The sequence below is a fragment of the Merops nubicus genome, unplaced genomic scaffold (genome assembly GCF_000691845.1).
Source record: "Merops nubicus isolate BGI_N331 unplaced genomic scaffold, ASM69184v1 scaffold9705, whole genome shotgun sequence".
Classification (NCBI taxonomy): Eukaryota; Metazoa; Chordata; class Aves; order Coraciiformes; family Meropidae; genus Merops; species Merops nubicus.
Genome location: NW_008607593.1, coordinates 3,311 through 19,592, shown reverse-complemented (window position 1 = coordinate 19,592; position 16,282 = coordinate 3,311).

The following is a 16,282-nucleotide window of genomic DNA, read 5'->3' as shown; positions in this document are numbered from 1 at the left end:
TATCTCGGAACATTCACATCTGAGAACCCTGAGGTCTGATCAAGCAGGCAGACATTTTTTTTAACACAAGTCCTCCAGAATATTATTGTACAGACATGAGCAAGTGTTTTATTATACTGTTGCAGACATGGACAGAAACCAAATGTCAGCAGGAAACCATCTCCTAGGCCATGCATTGACAGGTACATCTAACTGCGGTGCTACACCCTGCCTTACAGGGCTGCAGGAAGAGAATCACTCTCCACATGGCTGCTGAGGTTCTTCCTGGCTCCCTATACACAAAACAGTGGCTCTATGCTGTGCACGTGCCCTGAGAGGAAATCAGTGACTAATGTGGGAGGTGACCCCAAAATCCACACAGTTCCATGGCAAATCTCTGCCTGCCACTGCAAAACAAGAAAGCTCCACAGAAATAACAAAATGACAGAATTTACAAAATCCGGACAACAAATTGCCTAAGTTAAGAGCATTCAGTCTCTCTTCATCTATCCCCAAGCACAGCTTTTACCATAACCTCTACACACCTAAGTCTATTTCCACTTCATCTTTTCCACAGACTTCAATTTAATAAATAATTTTTGAAATATCAGTAATACCCTTGGTATCATCAGTTTATTATGCTGGGGAAAGATACTTAAGAGGGAGTATACCAAATAACAGTAAACAGGAGTAACAACCTCCTGGATTATTAAGACATAGGAAGTTATCTTCATTCAGTCCAAGACTTTCCATTTTTTTTTATTCACATAGTGGTATGAACAAAAACGTAACTGAAAATGAGAAAGAAACAAGCCTTCCATTTCAGAAAGAGAATTTTAACTTCAGGAAGCAAAAAGGAGAAAACGTGCCCAATCTCATGTCTTGTGAGGACGTAAGCATTTTTGCGGTGATTTTTGATAACCATCTACACGGAACCAAAAGCAAAAAGGAAAGGTGTCTTTGGTTTTGAAATGAAATTCCACAGGGAGAAATTATCTACTTACTAATCTTAGCAACGGTGAAGCTATAGAGTGTAACTTCATCTAGACTGTCTCTCACCAAGGTAGGATAAGGCCTTTGATGTGTGTTAACAAGAAAAATCTCAAAATTGGAGTAATTAATATTTTGGTGGCTTGGCAACATGCTAACAGCAAACCCTTTTTTTTCCCTTCCAAAAGTCAGAACTGGTGACAAGTGGCAAGATGCAATCCTGTGCTTGTAATGGACCACAATAGCTGTAGGAATTCCACTGCAGAGAATTCTATAACCACAGGAAAAGCGTCAGTCTCTAAAAGCTGACTTCTAATTTAAATAATTTCTCTGAATTACAGTCTGAAAATTATTTTTCTGCCTCAGATTAATAATAAAAAGGTGATGAGAACAGAGATACACGCATAGATGCTATGAATTTTTAAAGACATGCATGAGTGACAATCTATTAATAATACATTACAAAATTAACGTAGCATTAAAAAAGGCAACACGGAGATGAAAACTTTCACAATGACTAATGTGGCAATGTAAGGCAAATGCTACTTGATTGTTGCCATCACTGACTTGCTTGTCACAGGAAGAAATGGGCTTTAATAAACCTGATAAACTTGATTATAAGATTCTTTGTCTTGTTCTAAGGCATAATAATAAAACTAAAGAACATAATTGCACAAAGTACAAAAAAAAGTGCTACTCCAAGGTGATGTGAAATTAGGTCCTATTCAAAAAGACCACTTCTTTACTGCAAACGTATCGATAGTAAGGCCTGAGTGACAGATCTGTGCTGTCCCACAGCATGATTATCAGTACTACTCTGATTGCAATTAGAAAAGTTAAAAGAACTACAGCTATAGGCTACTTTTATCTAGCTAATAAACGATTTTATCTATGCACCTAAAGCAAAAAGGAAATAACATTGCTGGACTCCACATAAACTGAAAATACAATGCAGTTCAGAAAACACACCACTCATTTGTGTAATAAGCCTCAAACTGGTTTGCTTCAAGCACTTTCAGGGATGTTATCAAAAGGAAACACAAAAGTGACGCAACACAAAAGTGACGCAGATTACAAAACCTGCCACTTAAGGAAGAAATAGCTCTTTTTATGAGTATTCCATCACAAAAGGGGAATGATGAAGCTCTTAGAATTTGCTTCTTAAGCTGCTCCAAGCAAGGTATGAAAGTGATCTCCAACTTATCACAGCTGGGCTCCTGAGCTCTGCAGGATTTACAAAGACGACCTCCCCTCCAAGCAGTGCTAACAAGCGCGGTGACACCAGCTTCAGACACCCACTTTGTGTAAATCCACATTCACAAGCTGGAAGCATTATCTCCTTCCCCATCTTCCTTGCTGCACATGCTGCCAGGGACCCCAGAAGTAGGACCGCAGCTCCACAAGCCTCACTGCCTTTGATCTCCTACCAGTTTCTGCCACCCAACCCATCAAAGGGCCTAACTCCAGCTGCTCTGGCCCCAACACAGGCCCTTCAGGCTCACTCTTCCCTCCAGACTCTTGTCATTCCCAGAAAACTGGCAACTACAAGGAAATACATTATCTGCCTGCGGTTGATCGCTTGGCTGTGCAATCTGGTGGAAGGAGGAAGAAGCAAGAGAAACAAACAAAAAAAACCAATCACCACACAACAAAAAAAGCAACAAACTTCACATAGGCAGTAACTACACTTAGTGAGCACTCAGCTCATTTTTTAGAGTGAAAATATGTGCTTCACTGAAGGTGAAGAGATGTTACAGACTAGTAATGCCTATTACTTTCTCATCTTAGCACCATTCTCTAGGACTTACCTTGAACTTCTGATAAAATGAACCCAAGTTTATAACATACTCATCTGTTGCTCAGATGACATCTTCACAGATAGCAGGAAGAACATACTACATGGTCCTCTAAATATACTCTTACAAGTTTGATATATTTCAAAAAAAGATGAGAAAAGTGAAGTGTAAGAACTGAAGTGTACAATTTACAAAAAAAAGATTCCATTTTGGTTAGCAGCAGCCTGATCTGACTCACAACATGCTAAGCAAGCAAGTTTTCACAGAAGAAAGAAAAGATAAAAGACCAACAAATCTCAATGAAGCCTCTGCATTAACAATAGAAAAAAAATGGCACAAGATCATTGAAATGGAGCCACAAAGGTGATGAAAAATTCAACAGATAAGTTTCAACTATGCATGAAAACAGAAATGTAAGGCATATGCCTTAAAAATATTAACTATACTTTTTGCCATTCTAGCTTTAAGTTTTCTACCTGTTCTCAATTTCACCTAATGCAAATACAAAAAGTTTTGTTGACGTTCAGAACGTGTTCTTGCATGCGCAGTATGCCTCCCACCATCAACTGAAAAGCCACAGCAGTGTGTGTCTCCATGCTGACAGAGGACCTGTTCACCATCCATAGCCTCTCCACTCTCACGTCTCCCTTCCACTCCACATCCCTTGGTCTTTTCCATCACTGGGACTCTCCTCAAAGGGAAGAAGCCTCTTCAGTCAGTAGTTGATAATTCCCTGTGCACCCAAGATAGACTTTTAAAGGAAACTTGCAAAAGTTGATCTGTGGAGGTTTCCAAGAGTGAGATTCATGCACATATTGATAAGGCTGCAAAAGTTCTTGAAAAAAACCACACCTAAACTAGCGACTTAAAATATTAATTCTTTACCTGTAGAATAATCTTTCACTTCTGTGCTGTCCTGAGATCCTCTATTAGTTATTCAATGAAGGCTCAAATTTGAATTTCCTTGTGACTGACCATGCATTTAATACAAATGAAAGTCTTCACAGTCTATTAATCATAGGATCAATTACAAGAGAACTCTAATTAGCTATGTCTAAACATACCTATCAGGTTATTAAGTTAATTAAGAGACATTCTGTCTTGACCTCTAATTGATAACAGTAACCACACAACAATCACAGCTTTTGTTTTTAACTATATAGACTTCTACAGACTACAGCACCGCATGCACTGAGTTGGGCTGCATTATGCTCTCGTTTCATGGTTTAAATAATATGTTTAATGGAGGTAGAGTGACTTGTCCTCAGAAGATGTCTGTCTCTCTCCTGACCAAAGAGACTAGGTGGCTTGGCTTAAAATACAAGGTTTTGATGGGATGAAGTTCCAAATTAAGCCCATTAAATACAGCAGTCTTCACACTGTTGTCAGTGGTGATCTTTTCAGTGAAGAAGTCATGGAAACCCATAGAGCTCCCTTTCTAATTCTGAAATCTTCCTCAGTTGCCACCCACTCTACCAATCACTAGGAATTCCACCCTGAAGTCAAGGCACTTCACAGTTCAACCAAGAGAAAATGAAAACTACAGGTTTTCTGAAACCTGCAGGATTTACATCAAATGGAGTACTCACAGACAAATGCTAGGATAGACTATTACAATCTGGACTGATTTCCTTAAATCACTACCTTTCCTAAAAGCTAACTCGGCAGACTAGAGCTGAGCTTTCTCTGATCACCTGAAGTAATCTTACTCCAATTTCAAGGTCTAAGGTGAAGCCACTTGTTCCTCTGTGTTCAGTGACTCATACTGCAAATGTTAAAAAAACAAAACAAAACAAAAAACAAACCACAACAAACCACCATGCATCATATTTCCAGTTTAAACTTCACTGATGCAGTCACTATTTTTGTGGCTACCTCTGGTGGGTTGACCCCTGCCACCAGCTGAACACCCACCAGCTGCTCACTCCCTCCCATCCACAGCAGGCATAGGGAGCCCACCCAAAGAAGAAAAAGGGGAGAAAAGGGAAAAAAAAAAAAAAAAAAAAAAAAAGACAACAACTCACGGGTCAAGATAAAGACAGTTTAACAACCAAAGGGCAAAGAAAAACAAAACAAAATAAAACAAAACAAACCCCAACAAAACCAACAACCAAGTGATGCTAAGGCTTCACCATCTCCCATTGCTAAACCAGCCCATGTCCCCTCACAGCCTGCTCGCTAGTGGGCAGAGTGAGAGACAGAGAAGGCCTTGACCTGCTCAGCACTGCTCAGCAGGAGCTAACAGATTGCTGTGTTACCAACACTGGCTTAGTCACAGATGTGAAACACATCACCATGAGCTGCCATGGAGAAAACCAATCCCATCCTAGCCAGACCCAGTACAGTACCCCTATAGCAATAGCCTCTGGAAATCACCACTTGGGATGTCTTCCAAGGAATTCACCAGCACATGCAATGAACATGTACCATACAAACCACAGGGGAATGGACATAATGAAGCTGCAGACAGTCAAGCCCACACTGGCAGAAAAATGAAACCTCTGAGCTATAGGGTGTCCACTGGCAGCCACTCTGCTCTGACAGCATTTGGAACACAGTCCCCTGGATCATGCACTATCTGGAAAAGGCAAATCGCTATTTCTTCTCCTGTGGAAAAAGGACACAAGTCATTGCATTACTACAGCACTACATTTACTCAAGTTGTACAGAAAGATAAATATACGATGATGTTTTTAAAAGTTCTGCCATCCAGCATGTGTAGCCAAAAATATTCTGTGTAAGTCCTATGCTTAAAATTTTTTAATCTTGACCAAAAATTTTTAAGTTATTCACATGGAAGTTCAAATAATAACCAGCAATTACACTGACACAAAATGAAGAATGTAAAAGCGTGTGAGTTATCGAAGTCCAGAGTGGGTAAGTTCTTAATTATCCTGACTTTAGCCACCTACATAAATTAACCCTAAATTTGCTCAAGTAATGATTACCAAATAAATTCCAATGAAGTTAACAGATGCTTCCTGGTTGTTAGAATTTACTTAAATCATGTCATTTGGAGATGTTCCTTTAGTACAGCAGCTAAATTGGTCTCAGCTTAATTACAAGTGTTCACACACTTTGAATAGATATACGTTCAGATATGCATCTTTATTTCCTATTATTTACCTGTGATAGATTGAATTGATCTTATAAGGCTTCATACCAATGTTGTAATCAGCTTTTTAAATAGAACTAAATGTTTAATGTGCATCAATACAACAGAGGTTTCTGAACTGGAAAGGTCAGCATTTGTTGCCTTAGAGAACTCTGAAAATTAATTTTCTCCACAGCAAAATGTAAAGGGTTCTTTTCTATCTGCAGAATGTATATATTGGAAATGTGACTGAAGCTCCTTAAATAGGACTAAGGAGTAAGTTTTATACAGCATTTTAAGAAGACATAAGGTTATTTCACATACAAGCAGTTGCTTGATTGATGTAAAAACATTTGCATCCTTCCCCCGCCCCCGGCCCCTGGAAAGGTCACAGTGACTTGCCTTTTCCAGGTAACATAAGATGCACGGGCAGCAGAAGAATTTTTTGCTTTATCACATACACAGTTGAAATTTGCCATTAAATAAAAGGCAAATCCCACAACGAAATCAGCATGAGAAGAAATGGTCTCTTTAAATGCAAGAATACAGGAATCTTTTGCCATCAAAAGCCATCAGCCTCCGGATGTAACAATAAAATTTGATTATAAATATGTGAACTTGTAATATTATAATAAGCAGCTAAATAACTATGTTAAGCAAAAAATCAATATTGACCAATTTTTTTCTACACTATAGGGTATCTGCCAGCATTTTGTGTACTATCATCTGCAGGGAACTCGGAAAACAGCAGCAAGACCCGAATAACGACTGGATACCGATGCAATTAATGGTCATCCTCCGTTTATTTGCCCAAATAGCCCAGCATATATACAGTTTCAAGCTGTCCACACGCTTAGCTTACACTCATGATTGGTTAAAAGCTATTATTCACACACCCCAAGCTCATTATTAAATGAATATTAAATCACATTGTCTCTGCCAAGCCTCGACCCTGCTTGTGGTTTTACCATCCTGTGAAAAATCTGCAAAAATCTACTATAGTATCACCCGTGTTCCTTCCTCTGGCCCTCCAAGGATGCCTCAGGAACAATCTATACTTGTTCTGTAACAAGTGCCTTGGCACTACTGCTTGGGTTGTTCACTTCCCAGGAGATAAAGTCGTGTCCGTTGTCTTTCAGAAATTCCTCCACAACCATCTATCACACACTACCATGTGATACTGGCAACTATTTTATTTCTGTTGAATATCAGTGTACCTGAATTTATGTTCAGACCCAACTGGGAAGACACATTATTAATTCCAGTTCAGTTGGAATCCACCTGTGATCACTTCTATATGCATTTTATCATCCATCGGTTAAGCCAAAATTACTTCTATGATTTTCTCCATCAGTGAGCAAGATGACAGAGACACCACTTTAACAAGATCTTTGTTTTCTTAATACTATTTTCAAAGTTCTGACAGATTTCTACCATGCTCTGCCCTCATGGATAATCTCTGTATTTCAAGTCAAATAATTAAAATAGATACTTCTGTTGCTAAATACAGAGAAACTTCTGAGAATAACTATCCCATCATAGTCAAACTAAAGACCCACAGTCTACATGTCTCCAGCCACCTTCCAGGGTTTCTAAACTGCTTCCCACCAGCACTACCAGGTTCCTTGCTCTGCCTGAGCCCAGAGAAGGAATCATCACTGCCTCTGACTCAATCTAAAAGTGGATTTATCAGTGCCACAGTTTGGGGTCAGGGCCGCCCCCAGAACCATAACAGATGCTCTCTGTTAACCCACTCTCCCCACCTGTTAATCCCACTGTTAAGCCCAAAGGGGAAGAGAAAGGGAATAAGGGAGAGGGACTTATTGGTAAGAAAACAGCTTTAATACTACCGCTAATAATAACAGTAAGAATAACAATAAAATAGACTATGTACAAATATAGACAAAACCAGTACCGAACCCAGCTTCCCCCTGATGGCAATACATCACTGTCATCCCCGGCTGGGGAGTAGCCCCCGGGGAGGGCGGTCCCAGGCTGGACTCAGCCACAGACTGCAACTGGGCACAGGAGCTGGATTCTGGAACTCAATTCAGGAACACACAGCTCAGGATCAAAGGCAGGAGGGATGAAGTCCTCCTCAGATGGCGGCCACTGCAGGAGCAGGCAGCAGGCCAGAAAAAGAGACAGAAGAGCAGAAGGGGCAACGGAAGGCCTTGCCCCTTCTGATCCTTCAGCTTTCACTGGATATGACAGATATGGGATGGAATACCCCATTGGTGAATCCTGGGGTCAGTTATTCTGTCTGCTCCTCCCCGCAGGTGTGGTGTGCTCTCTGCCCTCTTCCGTGTGGTGTGGGGATTGGAGATGAGGCAGCTAGTATGTGGAGCAGCACACAAAACCTGAAGGCTTTGGTACCATGGGAAGCTACTGATAAGAATGTTCAAAGCACTCTAACTAAAGAACTTGGGCAAAAACAAGTAGAGCTGTTAGTAAATAAACTAGAAACAGAAAGCAAAAAGAGCAAGGTTTAATTGCAACAATCTCAGGGGAAAACTAACAGTGCATGGTCAGAATGACCTGGCAGCCAGCCTGCAGGCTATAAGTGTGTGTGAATTGTATCAATAAAAGTTTTCAGTTGCAAGCAGCTCTAGAAACCATGCACTTCCATACACCACAGTGTGGGATAGAAGCTTAGCAGTGGTCTTGGTCTGCACACCAATCCCTGGCAGTAACTCTAAACATGAAGTCTTATCACTGCTAAAACCAGCCAGTTTGTGAAAATGCTGCTAACTTCAGACAGAGCAGTTAATTAGAAGAGCTTTAGCTAAAAGGTAAAAATCATTGAGCAGAACCAGCTCTATTTTACCCCAAACCAGGACAATCAGTTTGTTCTCAGCATAGTCAAGCCATAGCCAGAGCTTGTAAGAGCTTAAGAGATAACCAAATGAGAATTTCCATCAAGCAATTCAGCCGAATGAGGAAGTTCACCTGGAAGTCAACTCACCACAAAAACACAATAGGTTGCTTTAACAAAACTATTCAATCTATCAAACTTAAATGAGCTGTGTTTTTCAACAAAATTTCTAAAAGAATAAAATATTTCTATCCAGCACTAAGTTGTACATTGCTGTCAATCCTTATCTTCCAAATATCAGGCTTATAAATTTTACACTCTCAGACCTACTCACATCTGCTCATTGGTGTGTCATTAGATAGGAATTTCATGTAGCTCACGTTGCATCCTGAGGACAAACACATGGGAAGACATGAGCTAAAGTGACCCAAGTACTGTTAATCGTATCTTTGGATATGTTTAATCATATCTTTTTGGACCTCTCAGTAAAACACCAGTACTTACGGCTGAAAACAAGATTCTTTCAAATGATCTTCATATGTCATGCTACTGCAGAGAAGCTGAGGCATGTATACAGTTTACCTTCATAATCTGTAGCACGAATTAATCATTGTTCATTCCATTAAAAAGTTACTTGCATGCCCAAGTCCTTACAGAATCCTCATCAAAGTAATGTGCAAAACGTCCCTCACACTAGCATCGAAGAGCAGTTGAAAACTGATAACAATGTTAATTATAAGCTGAAAAAAGCCTCTGAAAGAGAGGATGTTGGTCCCTGCTGTTTGATGTCTGGGAGGACAAGTGTGTTGGTTGCACAGGCTTAAGGCTGACACTTATCATAGTATGCCCACAAATACAAGAGGTCTGAGATAACAGGGACAGCTAGATAAATATCAGCTTGCATAAGCAGGCTATGCTCTCCACCCTGTAAGTTACACTTCAGCTACGTTATATATATGACTGCAATACTAAAGCTGGTTTTATATTACGCAAAGCCTAAGTATAAAATAAGAAAATTTATTAGTCTTGGTCTCTGTGTAACTAAAGTATAAGCTAATGAATAAATATTTTTTCCAAGAGAAAAAATAGCAGGCAAAATGGCTTTAAAAGAAGTCATCAAAAACCCACAAGTTCTAATAATTACATCATATGGATCAATTTATTAAAATCACTTTATAGCCCAAGCAAGGGAACTTCAACACATCCACAACCTGGGTGCATTTCTAATAACTGTCGTGGGCACTCTGATGCTCTCCTCCACGTAACCTGTCACCGTGGACCTGGTCAACATGAACCTCACCAGCCTGCCTGTGACATGGCCCGCAACATCCATGAACTGTCCTCTGGCTTAGGCTTCCCAATAAAGGACAGAGTGTATTTTACAAGACAGCCAGAGCCTGATGTAGGTGTTTAAATAAGCACTGCTGTACTAACAACTGAAAAATTTAAAGGGGCAGCAATGGTAATTTTTAAGGTCAGATAATCGAATAGTACCTCAAATTGCAGCTAGGTCCATCATTTCTCATCAGACACGTCTACCGTCAAGACTGCAATGGCTTAGGCAACCAAGAACCACTTCATTTCTAGAAGCTGAGATCTGGGTCATTGTAGACAATGTGATAGGTTTCTGGGTTGTAGAGCTATTTTTAGTAACAGCCACAGCATTATTAATTGTGTTTTCTAATGCTTTTTATTTACAAAACAATGCCTGCAAATCACTGGTGTATGTCTGCGTTTGGCACAGCAAAGTACCTTCCCAACACTGACAGTGATTGCCCAGTTAAAACTTCCTGATGATTTGACTGCCATGAATTTGGCACTAGACTAAAGCCTCCTGGTTTCGAGTGAAGACCTTCCTCTGGTGCAGGGCTCCCCGGAAAAACCCTCCACGCTCACAGGGACTGCACGGCAGCCTTCTGACATTCCAACGCTCTGAACCATCACACTGAGCAGGGCAGGAGGCAGGAGAAATCAATTTTTTTGAATGTGTAGCACCATTTAACGGGATTAATGGCACTACCAGGCACTGAGGCAGCACAAAGAAGGAAGTGGAAGGGCCATAACAAGCTTTGCTGTGAAAATTCCTAAATCATGTGAAGACTGTAAAAGCCAGAGGGGTTTGCAGTCTCTGTGCAGATAAGATGGACAAAGAGAGAAGAAATGTAAGCTCAGAATCATATGTTAATGATATGCAGTGGAAGAGCAGCCAGATCACTGGTTACCACTGCAGTACCCTAACTACTGTGCATTTTATTTCCTCTCCTGACTTCTTAACTCTCTCTTCAGTGTTTAAGTAAATGTTTAGTGGATTTTCATTTTGGCCAACATCAATCTTCAACTGTTTTTCTGTTATCAGAGGGAGACAGAATACAATGAATTCTCTTGGATTTCTTATTTACCTTTGCTTCTCTTTCTCCCCTGCTATCATTTTCTTTCAGGTATTTCTCCTTCACAGGATAAGAAATTGAGATGAAATCTGTTACTCTAGCAATTTAGTCTACTCCGTATATCCCTTCTTTGATCCATGTTGGTACATCTCCATTCAGCCTTTATGTAGCAGCTTGCCACTGGAGAAGAAAGCAGCTGGCCTCTTCTTCAACCTCTCACCCTCTGGCTACCTGCATTTTCTCTCTTGAGTCAATGCTCCTCCTCAGACCACATGATGACCCACCAAACTAAACCTCCTGAATACTTTTAACTTCTTTTCAGTCTTCCTTTTCTTCTCTTTCATCTTCCCAAACTGGGTAACCATAGCATCAGACAACTGTCAGTTGTGGGACAAAAACAGCAGGAAGGGGCAGCCAGCAATGAAGGGCAATAGGACCTGCAGCAACTGGCTATCAGATCAGCCTCAAAACCTGCAAGCACTAAACCACAGAATGTCTGGAGTAAAACAAGCTACGAGAGGAGAAATGATTCCTTTAAAAAGGCTCCAGCACAGCTGAAAGACCCCAACTCTCATGATTCCTGCCCCAGAAAGTGTCTCTTCCAGAAGTCAACAAAAGCTTGATAAGCATATTGTTCCCACCACTATAGAGAAATCTGGTGCATGAATAGTGTGATTTTACTCACTGAATACTGCACCAAGCCAGCAAATGAGGAGAGAGAAAGAATGCTTCACATAAACACACAAGAAGGTAACAATTTCCACTCCCCATATGGACAGAAATTTTCTAAGAGGTGGCTAACATGAAATAGCCTTCTATTTACAATGGGTGAGCAAGCCCACATGCATCCTGCATTTGCTGCGGACACCTCTCACAGCTGTAACACAGTGCTATGTAAAGCCATGCTCAAAACTGAGGTGTTTCACAGGAAACTGTATGCTTAATGCAAAGATAATACTTGAATTTTATGTAAATAAGGGGGAAAAAAATCCCTGCCCAAACCAAAAGAAGAGCAAAACTAGAGTGGTATCATAACTAAGGACTCTGCCTGAATGCTTTTGGATGGAACTGAAAATAGGTATTCAGTGAAACTGAGTAGCCAAAGGAGAAAGGAACATAGCGCGGCATGTGGTATCCAACATAAAAGTCAAGGCCAGCAGAAATGTGTCTGTTCCAAGCTTTTAAAGGATACTACCCTCTATACTGAGAGCTGGCATGGTTGTTGGGTTGTCTTGGTGAAGGCCTAGGTGTGTGTTTCAAGGCGTCACGCTCTCTTCCTGTGTCCTAGAATTAGCTCATGAATCCCTGTTCCTCCTACCAAATCAGTGCTGCTCTTCCTCACCTCCAGTAATGCCAGAAACAGCTCACAGCCTCAGTCGGGTGGGCAACAGATTTCTAACGATTCTATTTGAAAATGATCGTGCTTTCAGTTTGGTTTCAACTGTTCCGTGTAGTTTCAGGCAGAGAAGCATCTTCTCTTACCACAGAAGACATCCCCTTCTCACACTTCACAGATGGGAGAATAAGAAAGTGTGCATCCATGCAAGGTGGATGATACAAAATACAGTCAGTGACACCTCATTTTTATCTGCATATTCCAAACATGATGATCAGGTGATTTTTGTTCCAGAAGTTGTGTACATAAAAATGCCTGAAGCCACCCCGCAAGTTCAGAGATAACAAAATATCTCCATTTCATTCATACAAGCACATGCACCTTTCCCAAAAATAAAATATCACAAGACAAAACAAAAATCATTATATAAAAGAGCCCACAACAATCACTAGGCAAATGAAAATGAGAAATTATTGGTCCCCACCTATTCCTTTACATAAACAAGACACAGAAAGTACCAAATGGAAAGAAAGAGCATTGAAAACACGGAAAGAGTATTGATCAGACCTTCAAAATCAGAGGCAACTACAGAAGAATGTGATGTTAAAATGCTCTTAAATATTATGTTCCTAGCTCATTTTTTCTTAACATTTCCCTTTACAAAGTAACGTTTTTAAAAGAACCATAGAATCATTTTGGTTGGAAAAGACCAAGATCATCGCATCCAAACATCACCCCAGCCCTACCAGATCACCACTAAACCATGTCCCTCAGCACCACATCTCCATGGCTTGGAAACCCCTCCAGGGATGGGGACTCCTGGGCAGCCCTGGAGAACCCTTGTGGGGAAGAAACTTTTCCTCAGGCCCAACCCAAACTTCCCCTGGTGCATCTTGAGGCCATTTCCTCTTGTCCTATCACTTGTTCCTTGGGAGAAGAGCCCAACCCCCACCTCGCTACAGCCTCCTGTCAGGCAGCTGTAGAGGATGATAAAGTCTCCCCTGAGCCTCCTTTTCCCCAGGCTGAACCTCCAGGCAAGTCCTTCAGCCACTCCTTGTAAGACTTGTGCTCTAGACCCTTCACTAGCTTTGTTGCCCTTCTTTGGACATGCTCCAGAACCTCAGTGTCTTTCTTGTAGTGAGGGGCCCAAACCATCATGCACTAATAACAGGTGTCTTTCTATGTGTGTCCTTTTAGTCAGCGGCAAGATAAAGAAGCTCCCTAAGAAACCCAGTTGAACCAGAACTGCAAAGCAGCCAGCTTTGGTACTAGCTGACCCCTTCCCGCTCAGAAGCTCCAGAACAAGCAGAAGGATGAGGCTGTGCTGGCTCTGGGGTATGGACAGAATCCGGCCCGCTTGGAAGAGCAGAGATCAGTAACAGCAAAGAAAGCATTAGAAAAAATTAAAAACTTAGTTAAAGCCATTAAAGTTTGTGTTTTTTTAAAATACATTTGTACCAAAAGACTGGATTAATCAAAAGAAACAAAATGAGTGAACCTTACTTCAGGTTCAGTTAACAGCATGCATTAAATATCATCCAAAAGTAGGATATGATAATATCCTATATAATAGCACTTCATAATATGATAGAATGCATAGAAAAAGAAGCAGTAGTGATGGGCCCACTTTGATCCAGACTGATTTGGTACTACAGGGGTTGTCAGACAAAAATTCAAACACATCATTGCCCCAGTGCATGTCCTAGAGCAAAGACATGAGACTCATGGTGTTTATTTTAAACAGGAACATCTGCTAGCTCTAGAGCACTAAGCAGCCAGATTCTGCTGGTACACGATGGTGACAGCAACTCAACAGAGAACCACCTCTCATTCTCCCAGCTATTTTTTTTCTTATATATTTTTATTTGCCATAATAGCTAGTTGTGCCTTCTGCTCAAGAAACAAAGTGTCATTCTGAGAGTTTAAAAACATTAAAAGTTAATGTGACAAAAGGAAAGTATTAAGATCCTTTCATTTTGTCATTCTGTATTTTAGATACAATTCTTCGAATTTAACTATTGAGATCAGACAAAGATTATAACTCTGATTTTTATTTCTTTGTGTGTCTTATGCCCAGAAGGATTTTTTTTTAAAAGCAATTAAGAAAGCCCACATCTCCCTTTCAGGCAAGTAATGTTTTTGTCACTGTGGAAACAAGCTTTATGTGATTATTGCCTATGTTTGTGAATACACAAACACACACACACCTCCCCCTGTATCTGATTGCTTTCACCATCTCTCTCCAACATGCTTTTTAAACATTCAACTAATTTCAGACAAACTCCCAAGGGAGTAGACATCACAAAAACAAGTTCTTTCAGATATTGAGAGATTAACTAGTCAGGAAGCAAGACCCAAATGTGATTTTCCTCACTTAGGAACAACCTGAAAGCCAGATTCCACAGGAGAGAACAATTATAAATGCCTCATTGACAGGGAAATTTCTCACTTTTGCATCTTGTTTGTCACCACAAAACCTGAGCAAAAAGCATAACACCACTGCTCATAGAACTATTCGTTAATGGAAAGAGATCTGTTTATAGTTTTAATTAGGGATTTTCACTTTTTCCCCTTAAAGATTACTTTACTAATGGTTAAGGTTAAATCCATGTCAGTGGACATCAAGGCTACCACAATGTCCTACTATAGCAGACAACAAAAAAAAAATTTAAAAATTAAAAAAAAAAAACTTCTAAATGATCCCCTATCCCAGACTGTGCAGCGCTGCGGCATTTCTACATCACTGCTGGTTTCCACACGTCCTTTGAGAAACAGGTAATACTGGCTCCTCTGATAGAGGGACTACCAGGCTGAAACAATGTCACTGGGTAATCAGGTAGTACTTAAAGTTATGCATGCAATGTCTAAGGACTGAAAAACTTGGTCTTCCAAAAGCTCCCTCTAACTGTCTGAAATTAAACACTTCTCTGTGTATATTCACACTGCCCAGAATACAGCCCCTTTTGATACTAGCAACAGAATCTAATCAATTAAACATAATAACAAAATAAAAGGCTGTTTGGGCAAGCTCAAAAGAAAACAATTCTTTGAGACCATCTCTATCATTCACATTGCAGATACTGCAGCTTAGAACAACTTGGTACTGAGACACTCAAGTTAACTGCAACCACATTTGTATATTTAAGTACTGAGGACAAATGTTGCTTCAGAAGATGGTCCAAACTTCAAAATTCATTACCAAACTTGGACTAACTCAGTCACAAGGTGCATTATAAATACTGTTAGTCACCCAGCAGATGCACGACAATATGTTAAGTCTGAAGCATAGTTATTTTATTTAAATTAAATAATGGAAGCCAAGTGCATGATATACACAAATAAAGCCATTTGATTTAGAAAAAAGAACCAACACCTTATACTAAAAAAATTATAGCTGACTAATTATATTTGCTTCAGGAATTTTGTCTGCTAAAACAACATAACTGTGGTAATACTAACACAGCCTATACGTTGCTCAGGATAAAAACGGTAGTTCTAAGCCCAAGTCACAGAGAAAATTCTTAGGTAACCAGGCACTCAGTATGTTTATTTGGAGAATAGTTATTTTAGTTTTTTATAACTCAAAGAAATTACAGTCTTCTGGTTTGCATAACAACAACGTACCTGCCAGTTGCTTCTTAGCTGCAGTTCTATAAACACGAAAATTCCAAAACACTAAAGTTATCTCAGAGCTCTTGAAGATTTATTGCATTATGTTCTTCAAGGGTGCTGATCCAGCTTTTCACATTCACAGGAACTAACTGCCAGGTTGCACAAAAGAGAACACAACTGGATGCTGAAGGGATACAGTCACACAGCAGTCTGCGCATATGGATATTCCCAGGAAGCAGGCTTTTTCATTGAGATCATTAGCACACAAAGAGA